Source organism: Eucalyptus grandis, chromosome 7 (assembly GCF_016545825.1).
Source record: "Eucalyptus grandis isolate ANBG69807.140 chromosome 7, ASM1654582v1, whole genome shotgun sequence".
In the NCBI taxonomy this organism is placed as follows: domain Eukaryota; kingdom Viridiplantae; phylum Streptophyta; class Magnoliopsida; order Myrtales; family Myrtaceae; genus Eucalyptus; species Eucalyptus grandis.
In genome coordinates, this window is record NC_052618.1 from 23,745,728 (window position 1) to 23,766,952 (window position 21,225).

The window sequence follows — 21,225 nt, forward strand, 5'->3', positions numbered from 1 at the left end:
AAACCCACTCTTTAGAAGCCCACGTTCCTTTAAAAACAAAATAGGCCTACTTCAAGCCACGATGGCTTAAGCCTTCTTTTTTTCTCTTACCAGCTACTGAACGAACCTTTGTCTCTTGGTCGCTGTCTTCTCCTCCGTCACTTTTTGCGCTCAACATCAAACATGCTCATAATTAATCCTTTCCTCGCCCAGAACCTCACCGAGTGACCTCCTGCTACATTGGGAACTCTCCTTGATTTTTATTTTAATGTCTCTTCCCTCAATCATTAATGCCATGCGCCAACTGAACTTTCGACAATTGTAGTTCCAATAAGACCATGAGAGCTCGCACAGCAAGTTTCACGTTATAAACTCAACACACGTCCGATTCAGAGTTGAAATGAATTCGTAACGCCAAAGAGGAGGACATGAACTGACATGAACTAACATAGCTGGAGCAATACGCGAGCTTACCGAGGGGTTTTCGGACAAGCAGTAAATCATGTAAGACATGGAAACATGAAAACAAGTTTGACATAAATCAGCGACGAGCAGAACAAATAGTTATATGACTAGAAGGTTACGAATAAGTGACCCAAAAACGAACAAGAGGGAGGTCCTCGGAAATATAGAGCCTCGAACACAATCCATACAATTCGGCAGCATGGAGGGCTCCTCCTTTTCCTACCTTGACAAGATGAAACCTAGCTAGATCTGCCTCATACATGGGACCCAGCTAACATGCCAAAAAAAAAAAAAAGGATATGTACAGTGCAAGTCTCAAAACTTGGTAAGAAAGTACAATTGAGTTCTAAAACTTACAAAAAAATATAATCAAGTTGTAAAATTTATCAATTGGTACAATCGAGTTCTTTCGTTAATTTCATCTATTTGACTAACAGAAAATGCCGATGTCAGTAGGGACGTGTTGCCATTGCCCTTGTCTCTTTTTTTTTGTGCTTTTTAAATATTTATTTTTATTTAATTTAATTAAGATTTTGGTTAAAAAATTAGAATTTAATCCAAAATGACATCGTTTTAGTCTTGTATTCCATGTTTTGGCCACGTCATCACTACGCATTTTTCCATTGGTCTAAATTAATGGAATTAACGGAAGGACTTTGTTGTACCAATTTATGAAGTTTTAAGATTTAATTGCACTTCTTATAAGTTTAAGGACTCAATTATACTTTTGTTATAAATTTTAGGACTTCTAGAACACATATCCCTAAAAAATAAATAGGAAAGTCAAAAATTCAAAAAGCAAAAAGAATAAAGAGTTGGGCTACTTCATTCGTGGAGAGCAAGAGAGGAGAGAGAGAGAGAGAGGAAGAAGAAGAAGAAAAAAGGGGCACAGCTTTACAATCTTGATTCGAAGGCCAAACATTATCAGAATTGGCTCAAATTTCAATATATTATTCGTGAGACCGAAGACTACGAGTTGATTGAGAACTTTCTTTGAAATCTCCAATTGCAAATGGGGGTTTTTTTTTTTTTTAATGCTGTTTTATTATTGATATTGAGCCTTTAGTATGTGACTAGAGAAGAACACTTTGTGTATCCTACTGTTCTTGGTGATTAGTGGAAGCTTTTTGATTGTCCATGATTTTTCCAGCATTGAGTTTTCCATGTAAAATATAGGTATTTTTGTTGGTTTTGTCTCATAATCATTTCGATACTAAATTTACATATTATGAGGTTGTATTGTTGGAGTTCAATCGATCTGTTTGGGGTGGGGGGGAGATATTGATCCTAAATTGGATTGGTTTTTGGTGAATTGTTGCCCGATTTTTCCCAATGAAGTGGTATCAAAGCTAGGTGGAGATTCTATTGTTAAATGGAGGAAACTAGCTACAAAATGATTAAGTTAAAAGCCTCAAATTTCCCCATTGGAAGCCTCGCATAGTAGATAATTTATATGGTAAATATTTGTCTAATCCCATTGATGGGGATGACGTTACAGGAGACAAGGAAGACAAAGATGATAGCAAATAAATTGAAAAATTATTATATTTATTTGGCAATAGATTGACGATAGTGTGTTTCATTATGTTGCTCAAGAAACAAAAGTGGATATTTTGTAGAAGAAATTACAAGATTTTTATGAGAGAGAAACCTCACAAAATAAAGCTTTTCTAGTAAAAAAAACTTGTGAATTTGAGATATATGGATGGAAGAAGCATATCGGAACACTTAAGTGATTTTCAAGATTTGGTCAAATTAATTGACGAATCTTGAGATTAACCCGGTGAGTTGCAATTATGTCTATTGCTTGGTATTTATTCGTAAAATTCCAAATTTTGAATGAACGTGTTGAATAAATAGTATAATGATAAGAAAATACATCATCCCATAGAGATTGATGGTATAAACCAATTAAATACTGAATGGACTAACTCTAAAATTTATCTAATAGATCAAAATAATAAATTAAAATTGACAATATTAAAGGAAAAATTTCTAAACTAAACGTAGTAAATTAGTCAAATAAATATGTTAGAGCATATGGTCTCTCCATAACCACTAGATATGAATTTCATATTACTACGCCTACAAGAACGATATTAAATATGTGATAGCGGAATTTCCTACTTTATTTATTATCGTATCTTTAGGTATAGCAAGCCTACTCATTTTATCAATCCACTATATCTTTATGTGAATTTAAATAAACATAAGTGCATTAAAATCTGTGAATATTCTCGATTTACAATGAATCTTTTGGACCACTTCATCACCGAAAATTACGCAAATAACACGATATATCTCTATCCATGTTTAATTAATGGTTATATAGTATAAGGAGTAACTGCATATTATCATTTCTTATTCTCAAACATGCATATGAGATCATTTTAATGGTGGCCAGTCATTTAAAAGCATTAAGCACAATAATATACAACTCGTATGAATAAAATCACTTGCAAAACATAAAAATCATGAAATTGATATTATCATGGTTAGGTTACATCATAATTCTAACAAAATACAATTAGAACATAATAGAAGAACAAACATAAATTATAAATTACAAAAAATATAAATAATCCCAATATCTTGAATCAAAGAACAATAATTTTGTCACCACTTTTATCTTTTCTTCAAAATACTTGGAAAACTCCTAGAACGACAAAAAATGATCTAAAAAATAAAAACCTAACCATCTCTCCAAGCTCTCAATGTTATCCTATTTATAGGATATATCCAAGACTCCTAACATAAGGCAATTGCTTATTTTTTGCATAAAATTAGGGAAGAAATCACATATTCCCTGATTTGATATCTACATTCTAAAGTTCCCTAAGTTGAATTCCCGAATCACGAAATCTTCCTTTCCTTCTTTTTGCCATTTTTTGTTTTTTTTTTCTCCATATCTCATTATGTTGTATAAATAAGGAGAATCTGAATAAATAGAAAGAAATCCAAATATTTTCTCACAGATATTGTATTATTTTTTGCCTACAATAGGTAAAATAACTTTATTTTTATGGAGTTGTTACTATTCTCCTTGTTTGTTGGGAAACCTTGATTATGGCCTTAAGCAATTCGACTCTTTTCAATGTGTTTTTTATGAGCATAATTAAAGGAAGCCTATTAAATGAAGAATTAGGGAGAAAAATACTTGAATCATCCTTCTACATCTAAGGCTCTTGTCATAGAAAATATGATGACTGTCAATTAAGAAAGTTTATGAGTAACGCTAATAGGGGTAAGCCAAGAGGAAGGTCAAAATCAAGGTTGGGGAAGAGTGTGGAGTGTATAATTATGGCAAAATAAAACCTTATGCCAAAGAGTCTTGGTTGCCAAAGAGAGATAAATTTCATGATAAAAATGAAAATTGAAAGAAAAAAAGAAACATGTTATAACATCAGTTGCATCTAATGGCAATATTGTGTGTATTTATGATGGTGTTTTTATAAACCTTACATATCATGACTTAGGTTACTCTCATTACACGAGTGGATATAACATGCAATGAATCTTGAATTTTTTTTTAAGAAACTTTTGTTTAGTGGAAAACACATCATTTGAAAAACATAATGATCGCCTGAATCACTTATAAAAATAAATAAACAAAAAATATGTTCATTGTTCACTAAAACATTTCGGTATAACTTATTGTTGAAAGTGAAAATATTTTTTATTAACTAATTATTTCAAATAATGCAAGTGATTATTTTTTGAAAATGCTTTTCAAATTATTCATTCTTTGAGAAATAAATGGAGCTTTAATGAGATAAAGTTTGTTCGGTTATTACTTTAGTAGTAACATGATGTCATTGCACTTGACAATAGGATGGTTATTAAATTTATGAAGGTTTTGTTTGTCCACTGAATTTCACTTCTTTAAAAATTTAAGAGTTTTAAACTTTGTCGATACTTGGGGGCAAATTGAAATGAAAATATTTACAATTGACTTAGCATGCGTATCTTGTGAGGATTTTTATGGGCAAAATGATATCTTTCGAGTTAAAATAGCTTATTTTTACTCGTATCGGAATACGAAGAGTGGGGAGAAGAGCCTACCCCCACAGGTTCAGCCCTGACCTCAGAGGCTGGAAAGCGATGGACAGCGCCGCGTGCGTGCTCGAAGTCCCAGAAGGACACGGCAACTGCTTGCAACCGGGGGTACAGGAATTACCCTGCGGTAAAGAGCACGGAGTGTCTAAGGGCGCGCATGGTAAAATTTCTGTTTCTCGATTTCTCTATTTCTCTGTTCCCTGGAACAGGTTTGGAACATAAATCCGTTTGGTAACGCAAATTGATTTCTCTATTTCTGTTTCAAATTTTGTTTCAGAAATTGTTTTGGAGGAGAAATGAGAAGCTAAAAATTTTAGCTTCTCTATTTCTGAAACAGAAATAGAAATTGTTTCTCCTTTTCTCCAATCTGGGCATCCTTCTTCATTCACCATACGGGGTTTTTCTATTTGGGCGTTCCTTCTCCTCAACCTTCAACCAAAACCCTAGTGCCGTCGACTCCAACTCCGTCCGTCCTCGCCGTCGACTCCAACTCCGCCCTCTCGCTGGTGACATCGTTGCTCACCTCGCCGTCGACTGACTCCGCCGGATCCGATCACATCGAACCCATCTCGGGTTCGTCTCCGAGATTGGAACCCGCTGCCCTTCCTGTGAATCTCTGAACTCGCGCGTCGTTCTCTGACGCCGGTTAGCAGTCGCCGTCGGCTGCGCCTCTCCTGCTGAAATAGCAGCAGAGCTTCGTGAGGAGGATCGGGTCGGCCGCTTTCGTTTGATCCGGCGGCATCGACCTCGTCAAGGTCGAACCTCCGCCGCCGACTCGTAGACCGGGGGCCATTCGATCGAGTCCTCCGCAAGTTCCGCGAGGAGGACTATCGAGCCGTTGTCTGGGTCCGAGCTCAATTCGAAGATTCCTGACGAGGGGATCGTGGACTCGCCGGAGGTTAATCGACAGGTGCCACAATCGGATCTCGGTGCTCTAGGTAATTTTCGAATTTGGAATTGAATATCCCGATGGCTCGTCGTTTTAGAATCCTCAATCGGATAGTGGGTTACGGTAGTAAGAAGGTTGTTGAATGAATAATCGTATGATTGCGTGTCCTGTTTGGGCAGAACGCCAAATGTTAGTTGTTTTGCCCTAACCAAACATGTTTTATGTTCTTATTAAATCATGGGGGGTTTCTTGAAGATCTTGCAAACTACAAATAGTCTCGGTTATGTGCTTGGGAGGTATTGGATTTTCATTACCTTGTCGTATCATGATCTAGAAGTTTCATTTTCATCTGTATTGGTTCTTGGCCTGCCATGATCTGAATGCTTTATTTGTTATGCTGCTGCATACTCTGCCCCTTCTCTTCATCTTTTGAGAAAGGGTCTCCATTTCAATATGATCAGCTTTTCGTAAGTCTAACGTGAAAGCTTATTCGTGTATCATTTGAATGTGGTCCCATTGCTTCTTTTGATGTAGAGTAGGGTATATTATATTCATGGAGTACCAACGCATTCAACATCATAAATCTCTTGAAAGTTTATTGAAATGGATTTCTTAAATCAATCATGTGTGGGTTTCATGGCCTTATTTGAAATTTTGGCTACTTGACATGTGGGATACTCTCTTCAAATTTGTTTGATTTTAGGGTCAAGATTAACTAACATGAAAAGAGTAGGTGATTTTTCTTTACACATTTACCATCTCTATGTTATTGAGGGGAGCAGAAAATGCCTCGATACATGCATGTTTGTATTTTTGTTAGATGAAAAGGAATGGACAGAGGAAAATACATGATCATGTTAAATACTAACACGTTCCGTGCTTCTTTAGTAGGAAATAATTCAAAATGTGCTTTTCTTCTGTCGGACTAGCATGACGAAATCCTGCCAAGTATGGGGAACTATAATGGATGCTTAGATACTTGAAGGAGCAAAAGAGGCTGTAATATCCACCTTACAAAAAATGGTTTCCCTCTTCTTTTGCAGTCCTCTATATGACGAAATCATCTCACTGTGTCTTGACCTTGGAGAATTGGATGCTGCAGTAGCCATTGTTGCAGACATGGAGACTGCTGGAATCACGGTGCCTGATCAGACCCTGGACAGGGTCATTTCTGCACGGCAAGGCATTGATAGTGTCACCGATGATGTGCCCGAATAGATCCTTGCATTCAAGGGTTATCAGAGTTTGTATCAGGGTATCAACGAGTACTCCAGATACCTGAATGTGGGGCTTGAGATTATCAACAAAGCTGATTGCAAGGACGAAGCCGATTTTTGTCATGATGAAGATGATTATGAGTGAGATCTTATGTTTACATTCGAGTAAAACCATCTTGTTGTAACATCTTGTTGTAATGTATTAGTATTATTTTGATTATTAATTTGTATTTGAGAATTTCCTATGTAGTTATCTAATCAATTTCTATTGCTAGAAATAGAAATTTTATTCTGTTATCAAACGGATTTTTGTTTCAGAAATAGAAATTTTGAGTCGTTATCAAACGGGTTTCTTTGCTCAGAAACTTGTCCAGGGAATAGAAATTGAGAAATCAATTTCTGGCCAGAAATCAATTTCTGTTTCAGAAATTTTATCATGCGCACCCTAATTGTCCAATTTTTAGTGGCATCGGAATATGAAAGTGGAGGGCAAGAGCCTGCCCCGACAGGTTTGACGCTGACCTAGGTGCGCTCTTTGTCTGCGAGGTGTCCTTTTTTTCTGACATGATGACGTTTTAGTTTTTTCTTTGGTGTCGTACTACTTTTCATTTCTTTCATATCCGAGTCTCCCTCTCTCTAGCTCATCTCTATCCCTCTGGTCCTCCTACCCTTTCCATTCAAATTTCGATGATGTCGGTAGGATTTGACCTTGCAAATGTGAAGTTTCCCTTATTAGTGCTTTGTAGCTTGGTTTATCCGAGAAGGCAATGAGCTGAAGGGACACCTTTGCTTCTGGGATGACAGCAACAGTGACCCTTGCGACGGCAGCAGCAGTAGCAGAACCGAGGAGGAGCGGGACAGCGATGGTTGGGAGTGATCGATAGACGATAGTTTAGTGGGCCAGTTGGTTTCCATTAGTGTGATCCGCGACGGTCTCTTTGTCGTGACCTCTCTTTTTTTCGGCGCCCGCGATCGGGTATGAGCGCCTAAGGAGGCTAATGGCTCGGCTGAATTTATTAAGCCCGGACTCTCCCAAGTCCACCAATTCACGACTTTAATAGTTTGAGTTTTTAACCTATAAATCAATTTTTAAAATGGAGTCGCCACTAATCGATTTGGGGTGGGTTGATTAGAAACCCAAGTGAAGTATCGGGAGAAATACTCACTCTGCGCAACCAGAGAAACTAGGATCGGGGACTTGATTACACTAGTTAATCACTAATGCCCTTTCGGTACCTAATCTTGTTTAAACCCTAAGGCTTTTTGGATTTTTTGAGAGATTTTCCATGCATTTTTGGGAGGAAAAACATTTTTGAGTCATTTTCTAATTTTTGGACACAAAAGGGATTTTTTGGGGTTTTTTGGTATTTTTTGGAAAAATACAAGTCTTTTTCTTTTTTGAATTTTTTTTTTTGGAAAATATGAAATATTTTTGATTTTTTTGATTTTTCGAAAAATAAAATATTTTTTAATATTTTTTGATATTTTTGGAAAATAAATTATTTTTTGATTTTTCTCGATTTTTTTTTTTAGAAAATAAAACATTTTTCAACAATTTTTAATATTTTTCGATTTTATGGAAATTAAAACATCTTTTTTATATATTTTTGAAAATAAAACACTTTTTGATTTTTTTTTTTTTGAAATAAAATATTTATTATTTTATATTAAAATAATAAAATAAAACCGACCGGGTCGGATCCGCGGGTTGGGTCCGACCCGGGTCGGCGACCCAACGCGGACGGGCCGCGTTGCGGGCCCGACTCGGATTTTTCATCTCTCTTTTTTATTTTTTATTTTTTTACTTGCTAAAACGACGCCGTGGCCGGGCGTTTGGGGACGCCCGGCCCGGCCCGACGACCCGGGTCCACGACCCGCTCCGTGACCCGGCTCCTTGCGAACCCTACCCGGATCCGACCCGAATCGCGACCCGGTCTCCGCCGCCGCCCCGCAATTTGCGGAATCCCTACACAGTTCCCGATCCGGTCCGACCCGACAACCCGGGGTCGCGACCCGGAAAATCGGGAACCCTAGGGTTCCCGAATCGCGGCGCCGAGGCACAACAGCGGGGACGACGGCGACGGCGACGGCGGCGGCAACGGCGACGGCGGCGACAGTGACGGTAGCGACGAGGGTTGGATTGCGGAGGGGGGGAAACTATGGCGACGGCAACGGCGGCGGTGGTGGTAACACTACTTGTTCGTGGCGATGGCGTCCGGATGGTGGTGGCTGGGCAACTCGGTTTCCCGATCTGGCGCGGCGTCGGCGGACCGATCACGGCAACGGCTTCGCAGGTGGGGCACGGCAACAAGCCGTCGAAGCAACGGCGTCGGGACTGAGGCGAACGGCCGCGGCACGGCGTCGGCGGCAACAACAACAAGCAAAAAAACTAGATCTACTCGGCCGGACCCTCCTCGGCCTTGATTTCTCCTCACTCGGGCCGGATCCGAGCCTCCACCGGCCGGATCGACCTTCTCGAAGTCACTCGCCGCCGGCCTTCCCGAAGTCTCTTGGTGGAAGGCGGGCCGAGCTCGCGACTCGAGCTCTCTCCGCGCTCGCCCTTCAACCCTTCCCGATGTCTCTCGGTGAAGGATCTCCGAGCTCGCCACGCCCTCCGACGATGCTTGCGGCCACCTATTTATAGGCGAAGGAACTCCGGTCGACGGAGGGGCTCGGCCGCCGGCCTCCGGCTTGCCCACCGGTTCCGCTCGGCTGAACCGGTGTCCCATCAAGCTTTCAGCGAAGCTTCGCTCAGCATTAATGGCGCTGCGATCTTATCCCCTCCGGCCGACGTCGCCCTACACTCCTCGGCCATAGGCCGTCCCGCGCGCGTCGCCGGCCACCGCGCGTGAGATGCAAGCGGCGAGGAAGAAGAAGACAGGAGGAAGAAGAAGAGAGAAAAGGGGCCGGGCCAAGGGTGAAGGAAAATGGGCCACATGGGCCACGCGGAGGGGGAAGAGAAAGGGAAAGAAAAAGGGCTGGGCTTTTGTTTTTGTTTTTTTGGTGTGTTTATTAATTATCTTATTTATTCGAAATAAAATAAAAACTTAATAAAATAAAATTAACCTAATTAAAATTGAGGTGTCAACAGCTGCCCCTCTTTGAAGGTGAGCTCGCAGAGGTTGCATTCAAAGACAGACTAATGCCTCAATTTTATCCATACATGCGTAGTAGATTATATTTTATTTGGGATCTATTATTCTATGTGGAAAAAGAGCAATATAACTTTACACATACTAAGAAAGATAAGAAGATACCTGTAGTTACTTACCGGGAGTGAGTGAGATAGGGTGTGAACCCCGAGTTTTGGCAAGTATCAAGGCGTCATCTTACCTGGTGATATGAGGAGGTTGCTTTTCCAGGGCTCGAACCATTATTCGGTCACCTGTTAAAACAATCAATGATTTGTCTAGGACCCGAACCTTTTTTCGGTCGCCTTGACGGGAGACTGCTCTTCCAGGACCCGAACCATTCTTCGGTCGCCTGTTGGAGTAATCAGTGGTTTGTCTCGGACCCAAACCATTCTTTCGCCGTGACGGGAGATCGCTCTTCCAGGACTCAAACCATTCTTCGGTCGCCGTTAAAACAATCCATGATTTGTCTAGGACCCGAACCTTTCTTCGGTCGCCTTAACGGGAGATGCACCGACCTTTCTCAGGGCATCTCATTTGTGGGTGCTTGATTTGTATCGAAGACACCAGTTGGTACCCAACCTTTCTCGGGAGATGCGCCGACCTTTCTTAGAGCATCTGTTTTGTTGGGGTGTCTGACTTCTGTCAAAGACACTGGTTGGAACCCGACCTTTCTCGGGAGAATGCACCGACCTTTCTCAAGGCATCGATTTGTGGGGCGTCTGACTTCTGTCGAAGACGCCAATTGGAACCCGACCTTTCTCGGGAGGATGCGCCGACCTTTCTCAGGGCATCGATTTGTGGGGTGTCTGACTTCTGTCGAAGACACCAGCTGATACCCGACCTTTCTCGGGAGATGCGCTGACCTTTCTCAGAGCATCTATTTGGAAGATACCTGAGATATTCGTGTGGAAATATCGAGGATGGGTCTTGCATATATGTGAAGGTCTCTCACCTGCTGGTATTTGGGAATATCGAGGATGTACCTTGGATATTCATGAAGGTCTCTCACCTCCTGGTAAATGGGAATATCGAGGGCGTGCCCCGAATATTCGTGAAGGTCTCTCACCTCCTGGTAAAGGGGAATTGAATGTAGCACGAGGCTTACCTGGATTGCCACAGGCACTTAAAAAGGGTGGAACACCTAGATAGCCACAGGTGTACAAAGTACTGGGATACTTGGATGAACACAAGTACTTAATGATACAACCTGGGACCACTCAGTTGGTCCAAGGGTAAGAAAGCATACCTGGGTAGGCGCAAGCACACAAAGCAATGGAATGCTTGAATAGCTGCTAATTATTTGGGGACAACTCGGGCAAGCTGAGTGTCATGAAAAGGAAGTACCTAGACAAGGGTGGGTACTTGATGATATGGGGATACCTAGACAGCAAAAGAGGTATTCCAAGAGATACTTGGTCGAGTCACAAGTATCAATACTGGGGACAACTCGAACAGGTCGAGTGTCGGGAAAAGGAGTATCCGAACGGTGACCGGTACTCAAAGACAATAGGGATACCTAGACAGCAGTAGGTATTCAACGATAAATGGATACTTGGTCAGTCACAAGTATCAATACTCTTTGGACAACTCGAATAGGTCGAGTGTCAAGAAGAGAGTACCTAGACAGTGGTAGGTACTTTAAGACAAATAGAGATATGCTTACCTGGCAATATCTCTGATCTCTATGAGTATGTCTGCTATTTGCATAGTATGCACACATGATTGTATATGCTGTAAATTCATGAGTTCAAATGAGATTCATGCATGATAATTTTGTCAGTTCTGCATCTTTTGATTTCCACTAGGGAAGATTTTGAAAGACAACCTTCATTTAGAATGTAGATGTCTTGAGCATGCTAGATGAGGGACTTTCAGTCTGAAAGGACTTTTCGCTCACTCTCATGGAAAAGGCTATCCTGACCATTGATGCAGGATTTATAAGGACCACACTATCTCACTTTGTCATCATGTCGCCAGGGTCCGAGTATTCTCGCAAACAGTACAACTTTACCAATGTGAGAGGTCTTCGTTGAAAATGTGATGAAGTCTTGGTCAGTAGTTCATCAAATGGGACCATCAAGGTTGAAGCTGATGGAAGAAAATGTTGCACGATCATCTCCGGGTTTGCAAGTCAAAAGTCCTGCGAAAAGAGATAGAATAGTCTTGCTCGTACTTCTTCGAGCGAGGCTTATAAACATATGAAATCCCACGTTAATTGAAGTGCCCCTAGTCTGAAGAGACTTTTACAATGGGAATGTGATGTAGACTTGGCTCACATGTAAGATGGTGAGAGTTGGTGACTGTCTTGGCATTTGTCACCAGTCTTTCTTCTTACTATCAAATGGAGGTTCTATGGACCACAACAGCAACATTTTCTTGACTGCGTTTTTGACTGGGGGGCATTGGCCTTGCTTTTACCAGGCACACTGCTTTTTTATGCCCCTGCTTTTTTCATTGAGAGCTGATCTTGGCAAGCTTAATCGAAGCACCGTTATTAGACTCTTGAGTCTTCATCTTCAGTAGGTGCTCTGGGCTATGCTGCTTAAATGGCAATAACTTCTGTTTTGCCTCCATGTGAGGGTGAATTTACAGACTCAATTGAGCTGTACAATAGATACAAGTGTGTAAAGAAAGAATTGCTCTTCATGACTCTAGGGCACTTAAATTAATGTGAGTGTTCATATGCAATAAAGACACCCAAAGATTGATGCAAGTGCAAGCAAGAAAATTTCTATCCCTCTTCTCACCTTGTGATGTTGTTTTGTCTCCGATCTGCCCCAGTGTGGGGTGGTTCTTGACGAGGATATGAGAGAAGCTTCAGCAGTGTATGGGGCTCAATGGGGTGAGCGATGGAATGCCTCTCACTATTTTGGTTATCGTACCATTCACGAGAGAACTCTTTACCCTGCAGCCATGGAATCTTCTGCACTCATCTCACAAGTGTATAGATGAGGGACTGTGTGTAGGATATGGCTTGCCTTTCATCATTCTGACGCGCCTCATCCAGCATGCTCGATTAATCTTGTATTCTTCATTTAGCTGTCTATTCTAATAATTCTCAATGGAATCTGTGATTTAGACAGACAAAATCATCATGCATAATTCATCTGGAAATGACATGCAACATTTTGAATATGATGGAGTTTGAACTCTTCAAAACAAGTGAATGGTTTTGACTCGCAAAAGACCCTATTGATAGCTTTAGGGGCTAACATAATGGTGTTTCCAAATATGTTAGATTTTGAACATCAAAAGGGTTATTCGCAAATGGACGTCGATGGTTGTCCCTATTGATTAGGAATATGACACATGAATGATCGGTCGGGGTTGGGAATCTGATCGGGCATCTCTGCTTTTGCCCCTGTAGAAGAGAAGATGTACAAGTAGATCAATTAGTTTGGCTAAAATTAAATGTGAGTTGAGGCCTGAAGATTTTTTGTCATTTGCTTTGGCAATACTTGAGACGCCATTTTGCTTGGGAGAGTTTGTCATGCCTCTCATTGATTTGTTATCTTTGTTTTTGACGGTCGTTAATCCCGCAACAAACAGGACACGCTTCTCATTGATTCGTTATCCTTGCTTTTGACGGTCGGTGATCCCGCAACAAACAAGAGGGAATGTGTTAGTCATGAACTCTTTCAAGAGTCAAATAACCGGAATCGATACAACTTTACCCTTCACGGTTTGCAGATGATTGGGTGAACTGAAGTGAGAGGGGACATGAAGTCCTATGTCCCTTGCTTCATTAGGTCAATTATTCTCTGAATTAGCTCTGGATGACATGTCTTTTTACACGAAGCCGTGTGAATTTGATGTGGGTCATTTCCACGTACTAGCTTGGCCAATATTGATTTGCCTAACCATTGAGTTTGGTTCTTGAGTTGTGATGCTCCCTGTCAATAGGGGGAATATGTCAAAAGTGAATTCAAAGAAGGGGGAGTATTGGAAACGATACCAAATTACTCTTCTCCAAAGTTTGTATTTTGACTCGATGATGTTTGAATGTCGATGACAGCCTTTTCGTCTTGGCATAGTTTGACATTTCTTTCGATTGGCCTTCCTCACTTGTGACCATGTATGCATGATTGCTGGTTGTTGATTCATCTTCAACGCATTCCTTCTGTGGAATTTTTCCTTCTGCCTTTGATCAGGCAAAGTCATGTACCTCAAGCTTCTATGGAATCTGAGATGGACAATCAAAACCTCCAATTCTCTAATGGCAATTACTTCTTGCAAGAGCATGTGTCTGGAACAAGAAGTGAGACTTCCAGATTCTAAGATTGTTGACTGGGACAGAAGGTTTCTTTTAACCAGACTGGTTCTTGAATGACGCATCATTTACCCCGAGCTAGGCAAAATTGACAGGGATTACTCTTATGCGTTTGCCTGGGTAATGTTGATTTGTTCAAGTTATGCCATCGAGTTTGCTTCTTGATTTATGACACTTCCTTAAAGACTGGTCATCACCATTCATTTTTCTCCATTGAGTCAAACACACATTTTTTATGATGGTGTAAATACATCACTCATATATAAAGGTGCATAAGCATTTTCATTCTGATAGAGAGGTGCTTGGCAATGCCAGACAATAAACATCTTTCAAGGGTAGTACTTTTTTACAGCATCGGAATTAACTGGTTTGGAGAATTCCCGCCCATCCATTTCGTCGAATCAAGGCTCCTCCGGGGAGTATCTTCTTTATTACATAAGGACCCCCGTAATTTGGGGCGAACTTGCCTCCGAGCTCTGGAAAGATTGGCAGCGTCTTTCTCAAGACTAGCTCATTTACCTCGAAGTGCTTGGGTCGTACCTTTTGATTGAATGATCGAGCTACCCTTTGCTGGTAACATTGACCATGACAGAGGGCTTTCAGTTGTTTTTCGTCGACCATATTCAGTTGTTCGAGCCTTTGTTGCGTCCATTCTTCCTTGGACAATCCTGCTTGGGATAAAATTCGCAAGGAAGGGATTTCTACTTCTACAGGCAAGACCGCCTCCATGCCGTAAACCAAGGAAAAAGGCGTTGCCCCAGTGGAAGTTCGAATCGAAGTTCGATACGCTGTTAGTGCGAAGGGTAGCCTCTCATGCCAGTCGCGGTAGTTTTCAGCTGTCTTGGATAGGATTCTCTTGATGTTCTTGTTGGCGGCTTCCACGGCTCCATTCATTTGTGGACGATAAGGGGACGAGTTTAGATGTTGGATTTTGAACTCAGAAAACAATTGATCAATCAATTTGTTGTTTAGGTTTGACCCATTGTCAGTGACGATAGCTTCCGGTACGCCATAACGGGTGATTATGTCACGTCTGATGAATTTCATAACGTTTCGTGCAGTTACGCTTGCATAGGATGCAGCCTCGATCCATTTTGAGAAGTAGTCGATTGCGACCAAAATGAATCGGTGCCCATTTGATGCCTTCGGATTGATTGGGCCAATTACATCAATACCCCACATTGAAAATGGCCACGGCTCAGATAACTGATGCAATTCAGTTGGAGGGACATTTATCTTGTCCCCGTGAATCTGACAACGATGACAGCTTCGCACATGCTGAGCACAATCACTCTCTAAAGGCAACCAATAATAACCCAATCTCATTATTTTCTTGGCCAACATACGTCCATTCATGTGAGGGCCACATACTCCCCCATGTATTTCTTGCATTATTTGTGTGGCTTCATTTGCATCCACACACCTTAGCAAGACTGAGTTATATGATCTTTTGTACAAATTTTCACCGCTGACGAAGAACCTCGAAGCCATTTTCATAAGGTATTTTCGATCAGAGGGAGTGCTTTCTTTAGGGAATTCCTGCTTTTGGATGTATTTCATGATGTCGTAATACTAGGGTTTCCCATCGGGTTCTTCAGTTATAGTCATGCAGTGGGCCTGTCTTGTCAAGACTTCAATTTTCAAAGGCTCTACTTCTAACCCCTTCGCTACTTGTAACATGGATGATAGTGTTGCTAGTGCATCAGCAAACTGGTTATGAATTCTAGGTAGGTATTCAAATGAGATGTCCTGGAATTCTTCTACCAATTCTTCCAAGTAGTCGTGATAAGGCACTAGTTTGGCGTCTCTTGTCTCCCACTCGCCCATAGTCTGGAGGATAATTAAGGCGGAGTCACCGAACACTTTTAGTTTTGACACTTCCATTCCAATAGCCGCTTGTAGGCCGAGGATGCATGCTTCATATTCGGCTATATTGTTGGTGCATGGAAACATCGGTTTGCAGCCACAGGATAATGTTGCCCATTTGGGGATATCAAGACCGCCCCAGTGCCTGAACCTGACAAATTTACAGCTCCATCAAAAAACATAGTCCACGTGTCTTCTTCTACTGCTGAGATTCGGTCATTTGGGGAATGATCATCGCCTACTTCTTTAGGGCAATCTGCTAACATATCAGCAATCACCCGACCTTTAACTGAATTTTGCGACATCACCGGATGTCGAATTTCGAGATTAGGATTTGCCATTTGGCCAATTTTCCCACCAAGGCCGGGCAACCAAGCAAATACTTGATTGGGTCACTCTCGTTACAAGGAATGTCCGGTAATACAAGGTGTATGCCGGAGTCTCGTGCAACACCCATACCAATGCAAAGACAGTCTTTTCGATTTGGAGTAGTTTTGTTCGATGTGGTGAATTTTTTACTCAAATAGTAAATGGCTCGTTCCTTCCCATCATAGGGTCCTTTCTGTGCCAACATTGCACCTAGGGATTCACTGTTGATGGTAAGGTAGAGGGTCAAAGGGTGTCATGGAGTAGGGGGTACTAAAACCGGGGGTTTCATCAGGTACCGCTTCAAATTTTCAAATGCCAGTCGGCAGTCATCATCCCATTCGATTTGTGCATCTTTCTTGAGAAGTTTAAAGAAAGGTTTTGCAGTTTGTAAAAGCTGAGAAATGAATCGCGCTATGTAATTTAATCTTCCCAGAGGCTCCGGACTTCTTTCACGATCGAGGAGGAGGTATCTCAAATATCGCTTTAGTTTTTGACGGGTCCACTTCTATCCCTTTACAGCTCACAATGAATCCAAGTAATTTGCCGAGGTTGCCCCGAACACACATTTTTTGGGTTCAAGCGCAACTTGAACCGGCGAAGTCGATCGAATAATTTTTCCAGGGTCTTCACATGGTCTTCTCCATGTCTGGTTTTGGCGATCATGTCATCGACATATACTTCAATTTCTTTATGCATCATGTCATGGAAAATGGTGACCATGGCACGTTGGTAAGTTGCTCCAGCGTTTTTCAGGCCAAAAGGCATGACCTTATAGTGAAAAGTCCCCCATGGAGTAATGAATGCCGTCTTTTCCTTGTCTTCCTCCTTCATTTTTATTTGGTTGTATCCCGAGAACCCATCCGTGAAAGAGAAAAGTTTGAATCCAGCAGTACTATCCACAAGAACGTCTATGTGAGGTAGTGGGAAATCATCCTTTGGGCTTGCTTTGTTCAAATCACGGTAGTCGACACAAACCGGATTCGACCATCTTTCTTCTTCCGGTACAATGTTTGCCACCCAACTAGGATATTGCGAGACTTCGAGGAAGCCTACCGCCAGAGCTTCATTACTTCTTCTTCAATCTTTTTGACAATTCAGGCTTAGCTCTTCTTAGCCGCTTCTTAGGGGCCACATCGGGGTTGGTTGGCAAGCTATGCTCCACGATCATTGGATCAAGGCCTCGGCATATCGGCATAAGACCATGCGAATACATCTTGATATCTCTTTAGGAGGGCAATTAAGCTTGCAACTTCTTCTTCAGGAAGGTTCGCGCCAATCTTTATCTCCCTTGGATCTTCGTGCTCGCCTAAATTGACAATGATGGTGTCTTCGGTAGTAGGGGCCTTGCTTCTTCGTGGCGCTTCCAATTCCATTGAATTTCGTCGGAATCATCAAAATCATCATCCGAGTCATCGAATTGCTATCATGGCTACTTACGGTGCTGGTTTGGACCGTTCCCATACCTCGCCGCCGCTATATTATTCCTGTGTCATAGAGTAGATAGGCTAAGGGAACAAATAAGGTTAGTAGTATGCATGCTTCTTTCTTTTGAAAAGGTGATAAATTGCTTTTAAAGATTAAAGACAAGGAAACATGAGGAGACCCGAGCCTCAGATTTCTTCTTTCATTTGACGGCTGGCTATCATCAACGGGCCGGTTTGGTGTGTCTCCTCATGCCCTCAAAATGTTTTCAACTTTATTTATTAGTAGACGGATTTACATGGTGGTTTCAAAAAATAGTTCCTTGAGCGGAACTGATGTTGAAAACAAGCCAGACATTAAAAAATATGTACAAGCTCCCACGTAGGGGAGTATGCAGAGGGATTAAAAGGATTCTACTCGAGCGGGCCTGCACCCATTTCCCTTGACGGTCCTTCGTTAATAGCGCCCACGAAGAAGTCTTCATACCAGTTGCCAGCCACGTCTCCTTGTGCTCCCGACTTTGTGGATTTCAGATCATCCACGTCTCCCCATCCATCGGGACGATGTTGTGATGATGATCATAGAAACTTTGGGGAATTGAATAATTGACATAGTAGTCAAATTTACCACTTGGTTGGCCCAAAGTGTCTATGATTGCCTCTCCTTTATGCGCCTCCTTAGCATGCTCAGGGAACATGGTACGGGTGCTAGGTACCACGAGGAGGTGATCATTGCCAAAACACAGCCATGGAGAGCGGAACGTGAATACCCCAGCATCCAAAAGATCTTGAACCTTGTCTCTCAGGATGGTGCAGTCATCTAGCGAGTGTCCTAATTCCCCTGAATGGTAATCACATTGCTTGGATGGATCATAATCAAGGAAGTACTCGGGGTAGGATGGTTCGTTCTCGCCGATTAGCCCTTGCTCGAGGAGGATGGGGAAAATAATGGACATTGATTTAGGAAGGGGCGAATATGGCCGAGTGCTTCTTGGGGATAAGGGTAGCCGTGCCCCTCGCCAGTCGTGTCAATAGGGTCCTCTTCATTTACCACCAGCTCCTCATTGTGACGAACGGAATGCACGGGTAGCTTGAGTGAAGTTTTTCTGTCAAATGGTGTACAGTCTCGCGTAATTCTTCGACTTGGTGTCGAAGCTGGATGAACGAGAAGTTATCGCATGTCTCTTCTAATTGTTCTTCCTCAATGGCACCTATGAAAATGTCCCCGAACATGGAGGTCACATCATCTGGCCTTTCTTTCTCAAGTGGGGGCCAAGTTGTGTCTTCCTGAATTATGGGCAATTTCACGCTTTCGGGGTTGAACCATTTTGGAGTATCCACTTCCTCTTCCTCATGCATCATCTTGGCTGGGCCCGGGAAAGTTTCCTCGAGACGGGGATATACAAGGCCGGCTTTTTTCTTTGCTTTTCTATCTGGGGAATATCCCAAACCGATAGTATAGGGTCTTCTCCGAGCTTCAATAGGCTGACGAATGCCCTGGCCTCTCCTACCAAGCCCTTGTCCTGGAAGGAAACTGTGTCCTACCATGATTTTTCCTACCATGATTGCAGCACTTGATATTTCGGGAACGAGGGGCAAAGTCCCTCGAGTTTCGTGTATAGTAGACACGAGCTCGAATGATTGATAGCTAGCTTCGCTTTTGTCACTAGGTTCAACATAAGGGACGGCCGTCTCGTGGTAGATGCGGTGATCTTCTTCTCCTCGGACCGTGATTAGTTTTCCTCCGACCACGAACTTCACACTTTGGTGGAGGCTCGAAGGTACTGCTCCTGCGACGTGTATCCATGGGCGCCCTAGGAGGAAATTAAACGCAAAGTGGGGATATCCATCACCGGAACAAAATTTTGAATATGGTTGGGCCAATTTGAATGTCAAGCTCGATCTCTCCCATCTTTGTTTCCTTCTTTGTTCCATCGAATGCTCGAACGAAGTCTTGGGTACTGGATCCATGATCTCTCTATTTTAAGACGACAGAGTGTCGCTAGTGGACATATGTTAAGAGCAGATCCATTGTCAATCAGTACTCGAGCGACGTGAGATGCGTTGCACTTGACTGATATGTAGAGACCCTTGGTGTGTCCTCTACCCTCCTCGGAATTTCTTCATCGAAAATGCCATTTGATCCTTTAGAAGGATGGTACTGACAAATTCCTCGAGTTTGTCATGCTCAATCGTTTCAGGAACATGTACTTTACTTAATACTTTCATGAGGGATTTCTGGTGCTTGACAGATGTCTGAAGCAATTCCAGCAGAGAGATTTGTGCTGGTGACTTTCGTAACTGTTCCACCACATTATATTCGCTAGCCTTAACTACGGCCAAAAACTCCTTGGCTTCTTCATCGCTGACGGGCTTAGCGGATCGAGTATTTGCTTGAGCATAGGTTCGCCTGAGATCTCGTGACTAAACCAACATCAAGGTCATAAGACCATGGTACTGCATTGTTGTACTCGTATTTGTAAGGCTGGGGAATCTCGATGACTATAGCTGTTTCTATTGTTGATGCTTGAACAATGGCTTCCTTCCTTTCAAAGACGCTCTCAGGTGAGGTTGAGTCCTTCTTCTCCTTTTCCGCATTTAGCGCGGCAAATTCTTCCTCCCAGTTGATGAGGACTTGCGATATGGTAGAAACTATGCTGGTGTGGCCGGCGTACACGATTATTCCGGCCTCTATCATTCTTAATACCCTTTCCTCCATTATTGCAAAGGGTAGTATTTCATCATCCGGATAATACCCGATTTCTACTAGCCCTCGATAGATGTCAGCCATATGTGCATTGACATTTCTGATTTGACCGGTTTCATAACTGAATATCATGTTTACTTTATCAGCATGATCAGGGAGCGGATTGCTTTGGACATTTGGCTTCGCGGCTTGGAATGAGAAGGCCTTAGTATCCAGCAGGTTTTGGATTCGATGCTTAAGGACGAAACACTCATCAGTTGAATGGCCTACTTCTCCCATGTGATAGTCACATTTTTTGGATGGGTCATAGCTAGAGAAGCTTTCAACGTTAGGTCGTCTTGGTTCAGTTGAAAGGAGGCTCTTGTTTCGAAGGATTGCCAAAACCTGGGAGGGAGATCCAGGAAGCGGAGTGAATTGTCTTCGGTTGTTGTAGCGCGGGGTGGACAGCTATTAGTCCGTTGTTGGCTCCGTGCTCGTCGAACAGTCGGGGGTGACTGGTGTTTGCGGTGTACGTGGCATTGACATCAATCAAGGATTCTTTATCTTTTTCATGTTGAGCCTTCGCGACAGTGCGTGCTCGGTGAACCAGCCGTCCCTTAAACCTCGTCTCAATCCGCTCTCCCACCGGAATGAGTTGATTGAATGATTCAGCGATCGTAGTCACCATCCGATTGCGGTATTCAAAAGGGAGGGTTTTGATGAACATTTTTCTCAATTCAAAGTCAGTTGGCTCAGGACTGATCTAGGCGGCGAGATTCCTCCACCTAATAGCATATTCTTTGAAAGATTCCTGCTTTTTCTTCTCCGTGTGATCAAGATCCTCACGAGAAGGGGTAATGTCCATTATGAATT

General features: G+C 42.3%; 1 long non-coding RNA gene across 1 annotated transcript; it reads left to right on the forward strand.

Annotated features, from left to right (window-relative positions):
* The first annotated feature begins 5,191 nt into the window (after positions 1 to 5,191).
* LOC120295458 lies at positions 5,192 to 6,715 on the forward strand. The gene is made up of 2 exons (XR_005552867.1): positions 5,192 to 5,438; positions 6,433 to 6,715. It is a non-coding gene; the product is annotated as an uncharacterized LOC120295458 (long non-coding RNA).
* Positions 6,716 to 21,225: the final 14,510 nt, after the last annotated feature.